Below are 22388 nucleotides of genomic sequence, written 5' to 3'. Positions count from 1 at the left end.
GAAGATCTCATCACCTATAGTTAGTCAAACATTTCTTTTTATAGTAGGGAAATCCTTCCCAGTAGCACTACCTGTCCCTACACCAATCACATTTGCTCTGATTAGGTCATATGCACATCCTATGCCAATTATTGGCAAGAGGAATGTAATAACCATCATTAAATAAAATCGTTCAAATCTATTTTATTGCAGTTCTTGGGCTGGAGAAAAATAGAGTTTCCTTTAAAGCATATTCCTCCTACAAAATCTGAAAAAAAATCCCGAGGTTCTGTTAGCAAGGATGAAGCTGAACAGTGGCTTCTGGATTGGCAAACAGTAGTATCCACCACAAGCCTTTCTGAGTCGATGTTAGGCAAATGACCCCAAATTCTGACATGGCACAAATAACATTTCTCCCCATCTTGGAATGTGAGTTTTTAGATTGGGAAAAGTAAAAACAAAATTTCCTGACTACCAGTCCTCCAAGGCTGGCATATATATATATATATATGTGTATATATATAATTTCTATCTGTCTATCTATCTATCTATCTATCTATCATCTATCTATATATAGACTTTATAGCAGGAATATGCTTTAAAGGAAACTGCATTTTTTCCAGCCCAAGAAATACAACACACACACACACACACACACACACGTATATACATATATATGCAATTTTAACTATTTTTAGTATGCTATTCAGTGGAATTAATTACCTGTGTAACAAATCTGCACATCCTGAACATGTACCCTGGAACTTAAAAGTTAAAGGAAAAAAAAAACCCCAGCCTTAGGCAGGTCTTTCAGGAGGTGTTCCAGAAGACGGCATTGTTTATCATGGGAGATGTCAGCTCCATGCCTGTTATTGCCCCTGAAGACCTTCCACTGATACAAGATGTGGAGGTGGAAGACAGTGAATTGATGATCCTAACCATGTATAGACCTATGCTAATGTGTGTGATTCTGTTTTTGTTCGTAATAAAAACTTTTAAAAAGTAACACAAAATTAAAAGTGTAAAAATGCTTATAGAATAAGGATATAAAAAATAAAATATTTCTGTAGAGCAGCATAACCGGTTTGTGTTTTAAGCTAAGTGTTATTACAAAAGAGTAAAAAATATTTTAAAAACAAAAATTTTACAAAGTAAAAAGTTTACAGTAATCTAAGGTTAATTTACTATTGAATAAAGAATAGTATTCTTATAAATTTAATGTAGCCTTAAATCTTTTATAAATTTAATGTACAGTGTTTGTAAAGTCTACAGTAGTGTTCAGCAATGTCTTAGGCCTTAACATTCATTAACCGCTCATTGATTCACCCAGAGCAACTTCTACTCCTACAAGCTTCATTCATGGTAAGTGCCCTGTATGGGTATGTACCATTTCTTATCTTTTATAGTATAAATGTATTGTATTCTTCTTATATTTAGATATGTTTGGATACACAAATGCTTATCATTTTGTTACAGTTGCCTGCAATATTCAGTACAGTAACGTGCTGTATAGGTTTGTAGCCTAGCAGAAATAAGCTACACCATATAACTAAGGTATCTAGTAGCCAACACCAACTAGGTTATTATAAGTAAACTATATGATGTTCTAATGATGATAAAATAACCTAACAACATGTTCATCAGAGCATATCCCCAACCTTAAGTGATGCATGACTGTATTTGTTACAATCAGTAAATCTACAATGACCCATGATTATCACTTACGAGGCACAGTTTACATTAGGGTTTGCTCTTGGTGTCATGCATCTTGTGGGTTTGGACAAATTTATAATGACATATACCCATTATTACAGGGACAAACAAAACAGCTTCACTGCCCTAGAAAACATGTGTTATGTCTATTTATATTTTTCTCTCTCCTAACCCCTGGCAACCATTAATCTTTTTTACTTTCAGCATAATTTTGCCTTTTCCAGAAAGTCATAGAATCATCCAGTATGTGCCCTTTTCAGATTGACTTTTTTCACTTAATATGCACGTAAGTTTCCTTCGTGTCTTTTCTTTTTCTTTCTTTCTTTTTTTTTTTTTTTTTTGTTTTGAGACGGAGTCTCACCCAGTCACCCAGGCTAGAGTGCAATGGGAGTGCAATGGCGTGATCTCGGCTCACTGCAACCTCCACCTCAGGGATTCAAGTGGAGTAGCTGGGTTTACAGGTGTGTGTCACCATACCCGGCTAATTTTTTGTATCTTTAGTAGAGATGGGGTTTCACCATGTTGGCCAGGCTGCTCTCAAACTCCTGACCTCTTGATCTGCCTGCCTTGGCCTCCCAAAGTGCTGGGATTACAGGCATGAGACACCACGCCAGGCCCGTGTCTTTTCTTATAGCTTGATCGCTCATTGCTTTTTAAACAATAAATAACAATTTATTGTTGGAATATACAACTGTTCATTCCTTCAACTACTGATGGACATCTTAGTTGCGCCCACGTTTTTGACAATTATGAATAAAGCTGCTATAAACATCCATTTGCAGACTTGTGTGTGAACATACATTTTCAACTTTTTTGGGTAAATATCAAGAAGCACAATTGCTGGATTCTATTATAGGACTGTGCTTTGTTCTGTAAGACGCTGAAAAGCTATCATTTAAAGTAAAGTTTCTGTAGCTCCATAAATTTCACCAGCATTGGCTGTTGTTCAATTTTCTGATTTGGGCCATTCTAGTAGGTAGGTAGTGTTACCTCACTGTTGTTTTAATTTGCATTTTCCTGATAACATATGATTGAAAATATCTTTTTCTATGTTATTTGCCATCTATATATCTTCATTGGTGAGGTGTCCACTGAGGTCTTTGGCCACTTTAAAATAAGGTCATTTGTTTTTTTAAATTATTGACTTTCTTATTAATACATTAGATTTCTACATACTTATGGGGTACAAGTGATGTATTGTCACATAGTAATTATCAAGTTAGGTTATGTAGGTTATTCGTCACTTTGTGCATTTATTTTTTCTCTGTTAGTAGCATTTTAAGTCTTCTAGCTAATTTGAAGTGTAGGATACATTGTTAACTATAGTCACACTATTCTGCTATCAAATATTGGATCTTATTCTTTCTACATAACTGTATTTTTGTACCCATTAACCAACCTCTCTCATCTATCCTTGAGAAACACACATCCTTCCTCACCTCTGGTAACTATCATTCTGCTCTCTACCTCTCTTAAATAATTTTAGCACCCACATATGAGTAAGAATATGTGATGTTTATCTTTCTGTACCTGACTTATTTCATTTAACATAATTTTCTTCAGCTCCAATCATGTTGCTGCAAATGACAGAATTTCATGATTTTTTATGACTGAATAGTATTCTATTGCATTTTCTTCATCCATTCATCCATTGCTGAACACAGGTTGATTCCATACCTTCGTTATTGTGAATAATAGTGCAGTAATCATGGGGGAGCAGGTATCCCTTTGATACACTGATTTTCATTCCTTTGAATAAATACTCAGTAATGGGATTGCTGGATTATATGGTAGTTTTATTTTTAGTTTTTAAATAAATATCCATATTGTTTTCCATAATGGTTGTGCTAATTTACATTCCCAGAAACAATGTATAAGATTGTCCTTTTCTCCACATTATTGCCAATGTTTGTTTTCTTGATGATAATTCTTTTTTTCTTGATGATAATCATCCTAACTTAGTTAAGATGATATCTCCTGTAGGTTTGCATTTCCTTGACAATTAGTAATGTTGAGCATCATTTCACATACTTGTTGACCATTTGTAAGTCTCGGTTGAAAAAATGTTTATTCAAGTTTTTTAACTCCTGATATGGTTTGGCTCTATATCTCCACCCAAATCTCATGTTAAATTGTAATTCCCAATGTTGGGGGAGGGACCTGTTAGGGGGTGATTGAATCATGGGGGTAGATTTTCCCCAAGCTGTTCTTGTGATAGTGAGTTCTCATGAGATCTGATGATTTAAAAGCTCATGGCACTTCTCCCCTACCGTCTCCTGCTGCCATGAGAAAAAGGTGCTTTCTACCCCTTTATGCTTCTGCCATAATTGTAAATGTCCTGAGGCCTCCCAGCCATGCTTCCTGTTAATCCTGTGGAACTGTGAGTCAATTAAACCTATTTTCTCCATAAATTACCCAGTAACTGGTAGTTCTTTATAACAGTATGAGAATTAACTAATACAGAAAATTGGTACCAAGAGCGGGGTATTGCTGTAAAGATACCTGAAAATGTGGAAGCAACTCTGGACCTGGGTAATGGGCAGAGGTTGGAACAGTTTGGAGGGTTCAGAAGAAAACAGAAAGATGTGGGAAAATTTGGAAATTCCTAGAGACTTGTTGAATGGTTTTTGCTGAAATGCTGACAGTGATATGGACAATGAAGTCCAGGCTGAGGTGGTCTCAGATGGAGACTAGGAAGTCATTGGGAACTGGAGCAAAGGTGACTCTTGCTATGCTTTAGCAAAAAGACTGGCAGCATTTTGCCCTTGCTGTAGATATCTGTGGAACTTTGGACTTGATAGAGATGATTTAAGGTATCTGGTGGAAGAAATTCGTAAGCAGTAAAACATTCAAGATGTAACCTGGCTGTTTCTGAAAGTGTACACTCATATGTGTGAACAAAGAGATTATTAGAAACTAGATACTATATATAATAGCAAAGCAGACCATGAAAGTTTGAAAACTTTGCAGCCCAGTCATGTGGTAGAGAAGAAAAACTCACTTTCTGGGAAAAAATTCAAGCCTGATGCATAAAATTTTCAGAAGTAAAGAGAAGCTGTGCATTAATAGCCAAGACAATGGGGAAAATGTCTCCAGGGCATGTCAGAGACCTTTATGGTAGCCCCTCCCATCACAGGCCCAGAGGCCCAGGATAGAAAAATTGTTTATTTGAGCTAGGGCTCAGCTGCTCTGTGCAGCCTGGAGACATGGTGCCCTGCTTACCAGCCACTCCAGCTTCAGCTGTGGCTAAAAGGGGCCAAGGTACAGCTCAGGCTATGGCCTTAGAGGGTGTAAGGCCCAAGCCTTGGCAGCTTCCACGTTGTGTTGGGCCTGCAGGTGCACAGAAGGCAAGAGTCGAGGTTTGGGAACCGTATTAGTCAGGATTCTGTAGAAAAACAGAACTAATAAAATAGATGTTTATAGGAAAAGAAATTTATTAAAGAGTATTGACTCACACAATCACAAGGTGAAGTCCCACAATAGGATGTCTGCAAGCTAAGGAGCAAGAAAGCCAGTTGAGTCCCAAAACCTCAAAAGTAGGGAAGCTGACAGCAAACTTCAGTCTGTGGCTGAAGGCCAAAGAGCTCCTGGCAAACCACTGGTATAAGCCCAAGTCCAAAAGCTGAAAAACGTGGATTCCATTGTTTGAAGGCAGATAGCATGCAGCAAGGGAGAAAGATTTAGGCCAGAAGACTCATCAAGTCTAGTCCTTACAAATTCTGCTTGCTTCATTCTAGCTGTGCTGGTAGCTGATTAGAAGGTACCAACCCAGATTCAGAATGGGTCTGCCTTTCCTAATCCATTGACTCAAACAGTAATCTCCCTCGGCAACACTCTCACAGTCACACCCAGGAACAATATTTTGCATCCTTCAATTCAAATATGTTAACCCTGAATATTAACCATCACAGGAACCTCCACCTAGATTTCAGAGGATGATGGAAATGCCTGGAGGTCCAGGCGGAAATCTGCTGCAAGGGTGGAGCCCTCATGGAGACCCTCTACTGGGGCAGTACAGAAGGGAAGTGGGGGTTGGAGCCCCCACACAGAGTCCGCACTGGGGCACTGCTTAGTGGAGCTGTGAGAAGAGGGCCACCATCCTCCAGACCCCAGAATGGTAGATTCACTGACAGATTGCCCCATGCACCTGAAAAAGCTGCAGGCTCTCAATGCCAGCTCATGAAAACAGCAACAGAAGATGTACCCTCACAGCCACAGGGGAAGAGAAGCCGCCCAGGGTAATGAGAGACCATTCCTTGTATCAGTGTGGCCTGGATGTAAGACATGGAGTAAAAGATTATTTTGGAGATTTAAGATTTAATAACTGCCCTGTTGGATACTGGACTTCCATGGGTCCTGTAGCCCCTTTGTTTTGGCCAATTTCTCCCTTTTCAAATGGGAGTATTTACCCAATGCCTGTACCCACATTGTATCTTGGAAGTAACGAACTTGTCTTTGATTTTACAGGCTCCTAGGAAGAAAAGACTTGCCTTGCCTCAGATGAGACTTTGGACTTGGCCTTTTGAGTTAATGCCAGAATAAGTTAAGACTTTGGGAACTATTGGGAAGGCATAACTGGTTTTGAAATGTGAGAAGAACATAAGGTTTTGGAGGGACCAGGAGCAGAATTGTATGGTTTCAAATCTCATGTCAAATATTCTCAATGTTGGGGGAGGAACTTGGTGGGAGGTGATTGAATAAAGGGGGTGGATTTCCCCCATGGTCTTCTTGTGATAGTAGTGAGTTCTTACAAGATCTGATAGTTTAAAAGTGTGTGGAACTTTCCACCTCACTATCTCTCTTTCCTGCTGCCATGAGAAGAAGGTAATTTCTACCCCTCTCCCCTTCTGCTATAAATGGAAACATCCTGAGGCCTCCCAGCCATGCTTTCTGTGAAGCCTGTGGAACCGTGAGTTAATTAAATATATGTTCTTCATAAATCACGCAGTCTCAGGTAATTCTTTATAGCAGCGTGAGAACAAACTAATACAACTCCTCTTTAATTGAATTGTTGTTGTTGAGTTGTTTGAGTTTCTTGTATATTCTGTATATTAGTCCCTTGTTAAATGAATCGTTTTTGAGTGTATTCTTCTATTCAAAAGTTTGTCTCTTCACTTGGTTGTGTCCTTTCCTATGCATAAGGTTTTTAGTTTAATATACTTCAGTTATCTATTTTTGTTTTCATTGCCTGCACGTTTTGTTTCATTGCCTGCACGTTTGAGGTCTCAGCCATAAAATCTTTGCCTAAATCAATGTCTGGAGTGATTTCTTTATGTATTCCTGTAATAGTTTTATAGTTTTGAATCTTATACTTAAGCAGATTCAGGAGCATGGGTTTTCTATCCATTTGCTTGTGTTCTGTTCAATTTCTTTCTTCAGTGATTTATAAGTTTCCAAATGGATGTCTTTTACTTTCTTACTTTTACATGTATTCTTATGTCTTTTTGTAGGTATTGTAAACAAGGTTCCCTTCTTGATTTCCCTTTAAACTAGATCGTTGTTTTATAGAAACAGTACTGATTTGTGTATCTTAATATTCTGCAACATCACTGAATTTATCAGTTCTGAAACTATTGGTACAGTATTCTTTATTTTTTGTGGGGTATTTAGGTTTTTCTAAATGTAAGATTATGCTGTCTGCAAAGAGAAATAGTTTGACTTTTCAAATTCGGATGCCTATTATTTCTCTCTTGACTAATTACTCTGGATAAACACTAAGTGCAATGTTCAACAGCAGTGGTGTAAGTGGGCATACATATCTTGCTCCAGTTGTGAGAAAAAAGACCTTCAGAATTAGGCTAGGAGGCACAATGGCTGACTACAGGCAGCAAGCAGGAATATATGCCAATGAGGTACCAGGACATTGGAAAGGCTGGCACACTCCAAGCAGAGCTTTGGAGGGAAGACATGGTGAGTGGACAAAGGGAAGACAAAAATACTGGCTGAAGTTGGAGGAAGATGGAAATTCAGCATGGGGTACCACACACTGGGACTCATTTCTGGCCACCAGTGACTTCTGGGGAAGGGGTAAGTAGGGCAGTTCAGAAGCAACCCACTGTCACCATAAACCTTTGGAATCCTGGCAGCAGGAAAACCCATGACCCTCGCAGACACTTGAGTTGTGTGGGAGAGCTGCTTAGAGAGGTGGTAGAAGCAGAACTCCAGCCAGTCTGAAGCCCAGAGGGTTTGGTGTGGGAGTATCTGTAGTGGAGCACAACCAGAGATTCCCATCCTACAAGGCTTTAATTAGCACCCACACCCAACTGTGCCACACCACAATGGCTGCCACTGTGAAATCCTGAATATAGGAGCAACACTAAGGTTGCCTCCAAAATTTGGCTATTGTGAACAGTGTTGTAAAAAACATGCAGATATCTCTTCAATGTACTGATTTCCTTTCTATTGGGTATGTACCCAAGAGTGTGATTGCTGGATTATATGGTAGCTCTGTATTTAGTTTTGTGAGAAACTCTAAACTGTTCTTCATAATTATGCTAGCTTAAAAAAAAAGTGTACAAGGTTTCCCTTTTCTTCACATACTCACCAGCATTATTGATTGTCCTTTGGATTTAAATTATTTTAAATAGGGTGAGATGATATCACATTGTAGTTTTGATTTGCATCTCTCTGATGATCAATGATGTTGAGCACATTTTCATATGCCTGTTTGCCACTTGTGTGTCTTCTTTAGAGAAATGTCTATTAAGATCTCTTAAGATCTTTTGCTCATTTTAAAATCTGATTATCAATTGTTTTGTAGAATTGCTTGAACTTTTTATATAGTCTGGTTATTAATCCTTTGTTAAAGGAGTAGTTCGCAAATATTTTCTTCTAGTCTGTGGGTTGTCTCTTTGTTGATTGTTTCCTTTGCTCTACAGAAGCTTTTTCACTTGATGTGATCCCATTTGACCATTTTTTTGCTTTGTCTGTACTTGTGAGATATTACTCAGGAAGTTCTTGCTGAGACCAATGTCCTGAAGTTTTACCCCAATGTTTACTTGTAGTAGTTTCATAGTTTGAGGTCCTTGATTTAAGTCTTTAATCCATTTTTATTTGACTGTAGTATATGGCAGGAGATAGGGGTTTAGTTTAATTTCTTTGTGTATGGATATCCAGTTTTCCCACCACCATATTTTGAAGAGAGGGTCTATTCCTTAGTGTATGTTTGTGGCACTTTTGTCAAAAATGAGTTCAATGTAGGTATGTGGATTTATGTCTGGGATCTCAATTCTGTTTTATTAATCTATGTTTTTGTATTTATGCCAGTAACATCTTGTTTTGATTACTATCGCTATATAGTTTAATCTGAGTCAGGTAATGTAATTATTCCAGGTTTGTTCTTTTTGCTTTGGATAGCTTTGCTTATTCTGAGTCTTCCACAGTTCCATCTAAATTTTAAGATTTCTATTTCTGTTAATAATATTTTTGGGATTTTGCTTGTACTTTATACTGTAGCTAAATGTGTATTAAAATGTTGTAATACAGTAGTAACTAAAGCAACCAATATAATGATAGTTCAACACCATGATGTCATGCCCAGGACTCATGTTTCAAGCTCCATGCTAGGAGCTTTCTCTTCTTATATCCCAGTCCCCAATCTTCCAAACTCTACAATAAGTAACCAAAGTGATATGCATCCCTGTATTCCTCAGTATTGAGACAGACAAAAGACAGAGGCGGACTGAGATAGACTACAGACCCCTCTTAGTGGCCTGCCAGCCCACACCCCAAGCATGAAAATAAAAGAAAATTTTGAATTCCTTCAAGGGAAATTCCAGACACCTGATAGCCTTGAGAACCAAATGAACAACCTGATAAGCAAAAAGGTAATAATAGATTAAAGCAATAGCCAAGGAAATTAGAGCCACAAGACTGTTGGTTTCCTATAGAAACTAAAAATAACATCTCAGCATATGCCCGTGAGTTGGTTTTCAGAAACTCAGACTCTCACCAACTGAAAAATGCCATCTGCTGGCAGGTAGACCTCAGAAAAGAACTAATTCTGACTTCCATTCTTTGTTCTAAATTTCTTCCTGAGGGTCTTGGAGACAGCCACACCCACAGGCCAGATCTTAACATTTCTCTCTGCTGACCCTAAGATTTTAGATGATGCTTCACTTCCTTAACCAATCACAAGTTAAAGAATCTGTGAATTCACCTATAACCTGTAAGCCTCTGCTTCAAGATATCTTACTCTTCTCAGCCAGGACAATGCATAATCTCCATCTGTTGATTTACAATTTTGCCTGTTTCTTGTTTTTTTGTTTGTTTGTTTGTTTTTGATGGAGTTTTGCTCTTGTTGCCCAGGCTGGAGTGCAATGGCATGATCTCGGCTCACTGTAACCTCTGCCTCCCAGGTTCAAGCAATTCTCTTACCTCAGCCTCCCAAATAGCTGGGATTACAGGCATGTGCCACCCTACCTGGCTAATTTTTTTATTTTTAGTAGAAATGGGATATCACCATGTTGGCCAATCTGGTCTCAAACTCCTGACCAGATGTGATCTGCCCGCCTCAGCCTCCCAAAGTTCTGGGATTACAGGGCTGAGCCACTGCACCTGGCCTAAAAACTCTAGTTTGTAAGTCATCGTGGAGGTCAGGTCTCAATGTGAGTTTCTCAATTATACTTGATTGATGCCTTGCAAATAAACACCCTCTTTTCTCTGACTGTAAAACCTCAGTGTATGATAGGGTTTGGCTGTGTCCCCATGCAAATCTCAACTTGAATTCTATCTCCCAGAATTCTCACATGTTGTGGGAGGGACACAGGGGGAAGTAATTGAATCATGGGGGCCAGTCTTTCTGGTGCTCTTTTTGTGATAGTGAGTAAGTCTCACGAGATCTGATGGGTTTATCAGGTGTTTCTGCTTTTGCTGCTTTCTCATTTTCTCTTGCCGCTGCCGTGTACGAAGTGCCTTTCACCTCCCAACATAATTCTGAGGCCTCCTTAGCCATGTGGAACTTCAAGTCCAATGACATCTCTTTTTCTTCCCAGTCTTGGGTATGTCTTTATCAGCAGCATGAAAACAGACTGATACAGTAAATTTGTACGAGTAGAGTGGGGTGTTGCTGAAAAGATACCAGAAAATGTGGAAGTGACTTGGGAATTGGGTAACAGGCAGAGGTTGGAACAGTTTGGAGGGCTCAGAGGAAGACAGGGAAATGTGGGAAAGTTTGGAACTTCCTAGAGACTTGTTGAATGGCTTTGCCCAAAATGCTGACAGCGATATGGACAATAAGGTCCAGGCTGAGGTGGTCTCAGATGGAGATGAACAACTTGTTGGGAACTGGAGTAAAGGTGACTCTTGTTATGTTTTAGCAAAGAGCCTGGCAGCATTTTGCCCCTGCTCTAGAGATTTGTGGAACTTTCAACTTGAGAAAGATGATTTAGGGCATCTGGTGGAAGAAATTTCCAAGCAGCAAAGCATTCAAGAGGTGGCTTAGGTACTGTTAAAGGCATTCAGTTTTATAAGGGAAGTGGAGCAATAAAAGTTTGAAAAATTTGCAGCCTGACTATGCGATAGAAAAGAAAAACCCATTTTCTGGGGAGAAATTCAAGACGGCTACATAAATGTGCATGAGTAGCAAGGAGCTTAACGTTAATTCCCAAGACTATGGGGAAAATGTCTCCATTCAATGTCAGAGAACTTCACGGCAGCCCCTCTCATCACAGGCACAGAATCCCAGGAGGAAAAAGTGGTTTTGTGGGCTGGGCCCAAGGCACCACTACTGTGTGCAGCCTAGGGACTTGGTGCCCTGTGTCCCAGCTGCTCCAGCCATGGCTGAAAGGGGCTAATTTTACAGCTTAGGCTGTGGCTTCAGAGGGTGGAAGCCCCAAGCCTTGGCAGCTTCACGTGGTATTGAGCCTGCAGGTGCACAGAAGTCAAAAATTGAGGTTTGGGAACCTCCAACTAGATTTCAGAAGATGTATGAAAACATCCGGATGCCTAGGCAGAAGACTGCTGCAGGAGTGGGGCCCTCTTGGAGAACCTCTGCTAGAGCAGTGTAGAAGGGAAATGTGGGGTCAGAGCCCCTACACTGAGTCCATACTGATGCACTGCCTAGTGGAGCTGTGAGAAGGCAGCCACCATCCTCCAGACCCCAGAATGGTAGATCCACTGACAGCTTGCACTGTGCACCTGGAAAAGCCAGACACTCAACGCCAGCCTGTGAAAGCAGCTGGGAAGGAGGCTGTACCTGAAAAGCCACAGGGATGGAGCTTTCTACGACCATGGGAACCAACCTCTTGCATCGCCTGAACTGGATGTGAGACCTAGGGTCAAAGGAGATCATTTTGGAGCTTTAAAATTTGACTGCCTCACCGGATTTTGGACTTGCATGGGCCCTGTAACCGCTTTGTTTTGGCCAATTCCTCCCATTTGGAATTCCAATACCTGTGCCCCCATTGTATCTAGGAAGTAACTAGCTTGCTTTTGATTTTACAGGCTCATAGGTGAAAGGGACTTGCCTTGTCTCAGATGAGACTTTGGACTGTGGACTTTTGGGTTAATGCTGAAATGAGTTAACACTTTGAGGGGCTGTTGGGAAGGCATGATTGGTTTTGTAATGTGAAGACAAGAGATTTGGAGGAGCCAGGCTTGGAATAATATGGTTTGGCTCTGTCTCCACCCAAATCTCAACTTGAATTTTATCTCCCAGAATCCTCACTTGTAGTGGGAGAGACCCAGGGGAGGTAATTCAATCATGAGGGATGGTCTTTCCTGTGCTTTTCTCATGATAGTGAATAAGTCTCACAAGATCTGATTGATTTTTCAGGTTTCCACTTTTGCTTCTTCCTCATTTTCTCTTGCTGCCACCATGTAAGAAGTGTCTTTCACCTCCTGCCATAATTCTGAGGCCTCCCCAGCCATTTGGAACTGTAAATCCAATTAAATCTCTTTTTCTTCCCAGTCTCGGGTATGTCTTTATCAGCAGTATGAAAACACACAGATACAGTGTAGAAGTTTGACTTTACTGTGCCAGGAAAGTAAACCAAAGTTTGGTTGAGTAACAAAATCAGAGTCCTGTGTACAGAATGGTTCAGCTGGGGTCCTCTGTTAAAAGTCTCAGAATGCTGAAATCAGAGTGTTGTCAGAAAAGCTGTGCCATTCTTAGAGGCTCTGGAGATGAATCTGCTTCCAAGTTCATTTTGGCTGTTGGCTAAATTCAGTTCCTTGCAGTTGTAGGATGGAGGTCCCAATTTCCTCGCTTTTAATTGCTCTCAGATGCTAGAGACTGCTCTCATTTCTTCTCATGCTTTTCATGTGGTATGCTTTCCCGGAACAATTGAGTCCCTTTCATGCTTTGAATCTCTCTAATTTCTCTTCTGCCATCTCTCCTATGTCTTCCACTATATCTCTCCTACTTACAGATTAAGCAAGTTCTCTGTTTTTATGGGCTCACATGGTAGATGAGACTCAGGGGATAATCTAGGATAATCTCCCTGTTTCAAGGTCTGAAACCTTAACTTTATCTGAAAAGTCTCTTCTGCCATTTGTAAACCTAAAATAATAAAAATAATTAGAATCTAATTTAAACAGAGTTCATTCAAGTGCAAAGTGTGAGGGTGAATGTCCAGGGGGCAAAGCTATACCAAAGAATGGTGATCAGTGCTCCCGGTATGGGAAAAAATAAGAACCATTTATACAGACAAAATGGAGGTGTTAAACAGAATTACAACATTTTCCATACAAAGGCTAAAATAGAGATATAAGATTTGATTTGCTACTATTGATTACATTCTAATGTAGTTGCTTAACATTGTATTGTAAAGTAGTAAATGTCACAAGGGTCTCTACCTTCATGTTGTTTATAGGTTTAAATGAAAAATAGGGAGTCTGGTTAATGCAGGAAATTGCAACACAAAGATCATGCACTAGATAAGAAAAATAATTGTGCAATGTGAGTCAGCTTTCAGGGCTAACCTTTCCTTTTAGCATAATACATTTGAAAGTTCCTGAAATTTTATCTTCTTCTTACACATTTAAGGTAACAGTCACAGATTCTTGGGATTCATGTGTAGACATGATTTGGGACCATTATTCACCTGCCACAATAAATAGTGGAATTTATTCCATTTTCTATTTAAAAATATAAAAGATTGACATCTCCGTATTTTGCAGACTTCCTGATTATGCTAACTTTCCTTGATTGGATATATATTGACACTCGAGATTGAGGTGCTACACATTCAGAGGATATTAAATCACAATATGATCCTTTGGTATCTGATCCAAGTACCACAAAATTCTAAATTCAATTTCTAATAATTATTTCTATATTTATACACACACACACACGATATAATCATTCATATTAATGTGAGAAGCCTCTACTCATAACTGCTTTGATATTATTTACTAGCTAAATAAATTTGAGCAGGTTGCCTAATCTCTTTGTGCCTTGATTTTCTAACATATTTTACATAGGAAATAGTGGTAAATCTGCCTAATAGTGTTGTTAAGATTAATGGATTAATAATATATGTAAAGCATTTATAAAAGTACCTGGAGTATGACACATACTAAATGAATATTGTTTTATGTGAATCCAGTTTTGACAGACCTTAAAAATATTTAATTGCTCTAACATTAACAGTAATACATACAAAAATTCAAACAACACATAAATTAAAAAAGACCCCCCCCCCATAATCTTCTGTTGAAGATATATGTGAATTTTAAAGTGATTTTACAGTTTTAGTGGGCCATTTTGGCATAGCTGCATAAAAATATTCTACATTGATCCAATGTAAGGTTATATGGCATGATTTGTAAATAAGGTCTGAGATATGCAGTTCTTTCCATTGCATCTCCCTATCAATACACACAAGCACCTTTGATGTAATGGTAAAGGGGAGGTGGGTGGGGACTACATTCTGTAGTCCTCTATTTACATCTCAGTCTTTCAGTAAGCCTGTATCCCTAGTTTGTGACCCTGACATGTACTTCTTAGTCATTTTTTTTCTCTCCTCTTTGGTGAGACAAAAAGATTATTAGGGGCTGTAATTGGGTATCCCCTTTTTTCCAAGTTGGTTAGACTCTGGTAAATAGTTTATCTTAAGGACAGTCCTTATTAAGTAGAACAGAGTACTCTGAGCATATTTCTTTTTATAATTGGAAAATGTTTATTTTTTTCCAATTTTATTTTACATTCAGTGGGTACATATGCAACGGGGAAGGTGAAATAGCGGTTTGAAATATGTTATTGTGAATGATGCGGCAATGAACAAAAGGGTGTATGTGTCTCTTTGGTAGAACATTTCATTTTTCTTTTGGTAGGTAAACCAAAAAGTATCTGAGAGAGGCGTCAATCAATTTAGAGGTTTACTTTGCCAAGGTTAAAAATTATAACCCACAGGGAGGCCTGAGAACATGTGTCCACAATGGTTGTGGGTAATAGCATGATGCTGAGGTTGAAAGTATGAAGAATCTATCAACCAGGTAGTGAGTATAGTATCCAATAGTTAGTCTTCTTACAACCCTTAACCCCTGCCATGTCCCCTTGGATTCCCTAGAGTGTATTGTTTCTATTTTTAAAACCATGTATACCAAGTGTTTAGTTCCCACTTATAAGTGAGAACATGTGGTACTTGGTTTTCTGTTTCTTCATTAATTTGCTTAGAAGAATAGTTTCCAGCTGCATCCATGTTGCTGCAAAGGACATAATTTTGAGCAGTTTAAAGATTTCTCAAAAAATGGGACGTGAATTACCATTAGACCCAGCAATCCCCCTACTGGGTATATATGTGCTGAACCAAAAATTAAAATTCTAAGTCCCCCAACTGACCGAATGGACCTTCTTCTCAGCCAAGGGGACACAAAGAAACATAAAAAACTAGTTCACAGCATGATAAGAAGTGGGAGTCAGACATACCTCATTATACTCTCATTTCTTTGGAGTTCAGGCACAACTAACTAGCATTAACATTAAAATAGAGATCCTAAGACTAACAGAAAAAAAAACTCTTTGAAGCAATTAAATACCAACTCCAACCAGACTCTGTTATAACATCACAAGACAGATAACAGGCCTTAAAAGGAAATAAAAGTATTTTAATTAGGTGGCTGGCAAGATACCTCAATAGGAACAGCTCCAGTCTGCAGCTCCCAGTGAGATCAATGCAGAAGGCAGGTGATTTCTGCATTTCAAACTGAGGTACCTGGGTCATCTCACTGGGACTGGTTAGGCAGTGGGTGCAGTCCACAGAGGGTGAGTCAAAGCACGGTGGGACGTCGCCTTACCAGGGAAGCACAAGGGGTTGGGGAACTCCCTCCCCTAGCCAAAAGAAGCCATAAGGGACTGTGCCTTGAGGGACAGTGCATTCTGGCCCACATACTACACTTTTTCCACAGTCTTCACAACCCACAGACCAGGAGATTCCCTCAGATGCCTAGGCCACTAGGGCCCTGGGTTTCAAGCAAAAAACTGGGCGGCCGTTTGGGCAGAAACCGACCTAGCTGCAGGAGTTTTTTTTTTTTTTTTTTTTTTTTCATACCCCAGTGGCACCTGGAATGCCAGCAAGACAGAACCATTCACTCCCCTGGAAAAAGAACTGAAGCCAAGGAGCCAAATGGTCTAGCTCAGAGGATCCCACCCCCACAGAGCCCAGCAAGAGAGGATCCACTGGCTTGAAATTCTTCCTGCCAGCACAGCAGTCTGAAGTTGACCTGGGATGCTCCAGCTTGGTGGGCGGAGGGGCGTCTGCCAATACTGAGGCTTGAGTAGGCAGTTTTCCCCTCACAGTATAAACAAAGCTGCCGCGAAGTTCGAACTGGGCAAAGCCCACCACAGCTCTGCAAAGCTGCTGTAGCCAGACTGCCTCTCTAGATTCCTCCTCTCTGGGCAGGGCATCACTGGAAGAAAGGCAGCAGCCACAGTCAGGGGCTTATAGATAAAACTCCCATCTCCCTGTGACAGAGCACCTCGGGGAAGGAGCAGCTGTGGGCGCAGCTTCAGCAGACTTAAACATTCCTGCCTGCTGGCTCTGAAAAGAGCAGCAGATCTCCCAGCATAGTGCTCGACTTCTGCTAAGGAACAGACGGCCTCCTCAAGTGTGTTCCTGACCCCTATACCTCCTGTCTGGGAGACACTTCCCAGCAGGGGTCGACAGACACCTCATACAGGAGTGCTCTGGCTGGCATCTGGCGGGTGTCTCTCTGGGAAGAAGCTTCCAGAGGAAGAAACAGGCAGCAATCTTTGCTGGTCTGCAGCCTCCGCTGGTGATACCCAGGCAAACAGGGTCTGGAGTGGACGTCCAGCAAACTCCAGCAGACCTGCAGCAGAGGGGCCTGTCAGAAGGAAAACCAACAAACAGAAAGGAATAACACCAACATAAACAAAAAGAATGTCCACAGAGAAACCCCATCCAAAGGTCACCAACATCAAAGATCAAAGGTACATAAATCCACAAAGTTGAAGAAAAACCAGTGCAGAAAGGCTGACAATTCCAAAAACCAGTACTCCTCTTCTCCAAAGATCACAACTCTTTGCCAGCAATGGAACAAAACTAGATGGAGAATGAGTTTGATAAATTGAAAGAAGTAGGCTTCAGACGGTGGGTAATAACAAACTCCTACAACCTAAAGAAGCAGGTTCTAACCCAATGCAAAAAAGCTAAGAACCTTGAAAAAAGATTAGAGGAATTGCTAACTGGAATAACCAGTTTAGAGAAGAACATAAACGACCTGATGGAGCTGAAAACCACAGTACGAGAACTTCGTGAAGCACACAAAAGTATCAATAGCTGAATCAATCAAGTGAAAGAAAGGATATCAGAGATTAAAGATAAACTTACTGAAATAAAGTGTAAAGACAAGATTAGAGAAAAAAAAATGAAAAGGAACAAAGTCTCTAAGAAATATGGGACTTTGTGAAAAAACCAAATCTACGTTTGATCGGTGTACATGAAAGTGACAGGGAGAATGGAAACAAGCTGGAAAACACTCTTCGGTCCAGGAGAACTTCTGCAATCTAGCAAGACATGCCAAAATTCAAATTCAGGAAATACAAAGTACATCACAAAGATACTCCTCGAGAAGAGGAACCCGAAGACAAATATTCATCAGATTCATCAAGGTTGAAATGAAAGAAAAAATGTTAAGGGCAGCCAGAGAGAAAGGTTGGGTTACCCACAAAGGGAAGCCCATTGGACTAAGTGGATCTCTCTGCAGAAACCCTACAATCCAGAAGAGAGTGAGGGCCACTATTCGACATTCTTGAAGAAAAGAATTTTCCACCCAGAATTTCATATCCAGCCAAACTAAACTTCATAAGAAAAGAAGAAAAAAAGAAAAGAAGAAAAGAAGAAAAAAATCCTTTACAGACAAGCAAATGCCTGCCTTACAAGAGCTCTAGAAGGAAGCACTAAATATGGACATGAAAAACCAGTACCAGCCACTGCAAAAACATACCAAATTTTAAAGACCATTGACACCATGAAGAAACTACATCAACTAATGGGCAAAATAACCAGCTAGCATCATAATGACAGGATCAAATTCACATATAACAATGGTACCCTTAAATGTAAACAGGCTAAATGTCCCAACTAAGAGACACAGACTGGCAAATTGGATACAGAGTCAAGACCTATCAGTGTGCTGTATTCAGGAGACCCATCTCACGTGCAAAGAAACTCATAGGCTCAAAATAAAGGGATGGAGAAATATTTACCAAGCAAATGGAAAACAAAAAACAAGCAGAGGTTGAGATCCTAGTCTCTGATAAAACAGACTTTAAATCAACAAAGACCAACAAAGACAAAGAAGGGCATTACATAATGGTAAAAAATCAATGCAACAAAAAGAGCTAACATATATATATATATACACACACACACAAACACCCAATACAGGAGCACCCATATTTATGAAGGAAGTTCTTAGAGACCTACAAAGAGACTTAGACTCCCACACAATAATAGTGAGAGACTTTTAACACCCCACTGTCAATATCAGACAGATCAACAAGACAGAAAATTAACAATGATATTCAAGACTTGAACCCAGCTCTGGACGAAGAAGACCCAATAGACATCTATAGAACTCTCCACCCCAAATCAACAGAATAAATATTCTTCTCTGCACCACATCACACATATTCTAAAAGTGACCACATGATTGGAAGTAAAATACTCCTCAGCAAATGTAAAAAAATGGAAATCATAAAAAGTCTCTCAAACCACAGTGCAATCAAATTAGAACTCAGGATTAAGAAAGTCACTCAAAACCCCGCAACTACATAAAAACTGAACAACCTGTTCCTGAATAACTACTGGGTAAACAACAAAATTAAGGAAGAAATAAATAATTTCTTAGAAAACAATGACAACAAAGACACAACGTACCATACTCTCTGGGACACGGCTAAAGCAGTGTTTAGAGGGAAATTTATAGCACTAAATTCCTACAGGAGAAAGCAGGAAAGATCTAAAATTGACATCCTAACATCACGATTAAAAGAATTAGAGAAGTAAGAGCAAACAAATTCAAAACCTAGCAGAAGACAAGAAATAACTAAGATGAGAGCACAAGTGAAGGAGATAGAGACATGAAAAACCCTTAAAAATCAATGAATCCAGGAGGTGGTTTTTTGAAAAGATTAACAAACTAGATGGACCACTAGCCAGACTAATAAAAAAGAAAAGAGAGAAGAATCAAATACACACAATAAAAATGAAAAAGGGGATATCACCGCTGATCCCACAGAAATACAAACTACCATCAGAGAATACACTACACACCAGGAAGAAATCGAATCCCTGAGTTGACCAATAACAAGTTCTGAAACTGAGGCAGTAATTAATAGCCTACCAACCAAAATGAGCCCAGGACAAGACGGATTCACAGCCAAATTCGACCAGAGGTACAAAGAGGAGCTGGTACCATTCCTTCTGAAACCATTCCAAACAATAGAGAAAGAGGGACTCTTCTCTGACTAATTTTATGAGGCCAACATCATTCTGACACCAAAACCTGGGAGAGACACAACAAAAAAAGAAAATTTCAGGCCAATATCCCTGATGAACATAGAGGCGAAAATCCTCAATAAAATACTGGCAAACTGAATCCAGCAGCACATCAAAAAGCTTATGTGCCACGATCAATTTGGCTTCATCCCTGGGATGCAAGGCTGGTTCAACATATGTAAATCAATAAACATAATCCATAACATAAATATAAACAATGACAAAAACCACGATTATCTCAATAGATGCAGAAGAGGCCTTTGATAAAATTCAACACCCCCTCAAGCTAGAAACTCTCAATAAACTAGGTATTGATGCAACATATCTCAAAATAATAAGAGTTATTTATGACAAACCCACCGCCAATATCATACTGAATAGGCAAAAGCTGGAAGCATTCCCTTTGAAAACAAGCACAAGACAAGGATGCTGTCTCTCACCACTCCTACTAAACATAGTATAGGAAGTTCTGAACAGGGCGATCAGGCAAGAAAAAGAAATAAAGGGTATTCAAATAGGAAGAGAGAAGTCAAATTGTCAGCAAATCTCTATTTACTGACTTGGAAAAAATTATACATATATGTTAACTAGTGTTAACATGTTCCCCCCACTCTCCTTTTGCTCTAGGAATTGAAATCTAGGAATCGAATGTGGGTGAGGAAAAAGCTTGGAGACACTGTGAGGGAAAGACACTTGGAAAAGCTGCAGACATTTTCCCAGACCCAGAATTGAGAGCAGGACTGCCACTTTTAACACCAGTGCATACAAACTCAGCCATTCCTTGGTGACGCAGCAGTGTGTCTGCACAGGCATTTCAGTCTCAGGCCAGAGACCAGAGTACCTGCTCTGGAGCAGGATAGGGGCCTCCACAGCCAGTACTGTGGAAAGTGCCTTAGCAGTAGGCACTGGAATTGTGCTTTCCCCGTTACTAGTCTGGATGGGAGGAGAATTATTACAGCTGTAGTTTCTCCTGGGCAGTGAGATGCAGCCAGGGCCTGCTTGACAACTTGAAACTGATCTGTGTGTGCCATTTCTGGGTCCACCACCCTGTTCCCCTGAGATCGTGGTGCAGTGAGGCCTCTCTGCTCCACAACCAGGCAGAATTGCAGGCATATGGAACACCTGTGTACCTGGTTCAGCGGCCTGAACCACCCCACCCTTCCTGGACATAGATCTTGGTGCAGTGTGGCTCTGCTCCATGATCATGCAGACCTCCAGGCATTCAGAGCAATTGTTCACCTGGTCCAGCAGCCTGAACTGCCCCACCCTTCCTCAACATAGACATGGTTTAGCAGGGCTCTCTCTGCTCCACACCCAGGCAGATCTCTAGGCATCTGAAGTACCCATTTGCCTGGTTCGGTAGCCTGAGCCACCCCACCCTTCATGGACATAGATCTTGATGCAGTAGGGCTCTGTCTGCTCCATGCCCAGGGAGATCTCCAGACATCTAGAGCACTCACTCTCCTGGAATAGGAGCTTAGGCTACCTCTTATCCCCATGCAGAGAGTATTTGGAGCCAAAGAGGTTTCTCAGCTCCATGCCCAGGCAAACCTCTAGAGGCCTGCTGGCCACCCACTGGACTTTCCCCTGGCACTGGTGCTTGTGTGTGCCATCAGGGGACCAGCAGGTGGAATTGCCCAGTCTGGCCCCACCATTCGTGGCTCCCACCCCACCAGGGCTAAGCAGGGATCTCAGATCTCTGCGCAGTCTACAAATCAGCCCAATGCCTGAGGCAACAGAGAGCTTCTGCTAGTAAACAAAGATTAAATATATACCTAGCCTCCTTGGCTACAGCTGTTACCTATAAGCGCCATCTATAGGCTTATAGGACAAACTGCACAGCCCAATATAAAGCCTGCTGAAAGAAGTACACAGGGCTATAGAAGCAAAGCCAAAAGACCTTACCCAGCATTCTCTATAGTAAGGGAAAGAAAAAAACATTTCTTTAAAAAATTTTAAAAAAATACAGTGAAAGAAAAAAATCTTACCCCCAAATTAGAAGTGCTAGCATCTCCAAATGAAGAGAAACCAGCATAAGAATCCTGGTACTATGAAAAATCTGAATGTAGTGAAACCACCAAAAGATTGCACTAGCCTTTCAGCAATGGTCCTTAACCAAAATGGAAACTCAGAAGTGACAGATGAAGAACTCAAAACATGGGTGGCAAGAAAGCTCAATGAGATGCAAGACAAGGTTGAAAATCAATAAAAATAAACTTTTAAAGCAATTCAGGAAAGGATGAGACAAACATCTTAAAAAGAAATAAATCAGAGTTTCTCAAATTGAAAAACTCACTTAAGGAATTTCAAAATACTACTGAAAGCTTTATTAATAAACTGGACCAAGCAGAAGAAATGATTTTGGAGCTTGAAGATGAGTCTTTTGAGCTAACCCAGTCTGATAAAAATGAAAAAGTAATTTTTTAGAATGAGCAAAGCCTTCGAGAGCTATGGAATTATGCAACATGAGCAAATCTACAAATTATTGTAATTCCTGAGAAGAGAAGAGAAAAAGCAAACAACTTGGAAAATATATTTTAGGGAATAATTAAAGAAAAATTCCATTATCTTGCTAAAGAGGTAGACATCCAGGTACAAGAAATACAGAGAACACCTGTGAGATAGTGAACACCACAAAGGCATAAAGTAACCAGAATGTTCAAGGTATACAATAAAGAAAAAACCTTGAAAGCAGTTAGAGAAGGGGAGATCACATAAAAAGGGAATCCC

Source organism: Pongo pygmaeus, chromosome X, assembly GCF_028885625.2.
Source record: "Pongo pygmaeus isolate AG05252 chromosome X, NHGRI_mPonPyg2-v2.0_pri, whole genome shotgun sequence".
Lineage (NCBI taxonomy): Eukaryota > Metazoa > Chordata > Mammalia > Primates > Hominidae > Pongo > Pongo pygmaeus.
Note: the sequence above shows the minus strand (reverse complement) of the source record.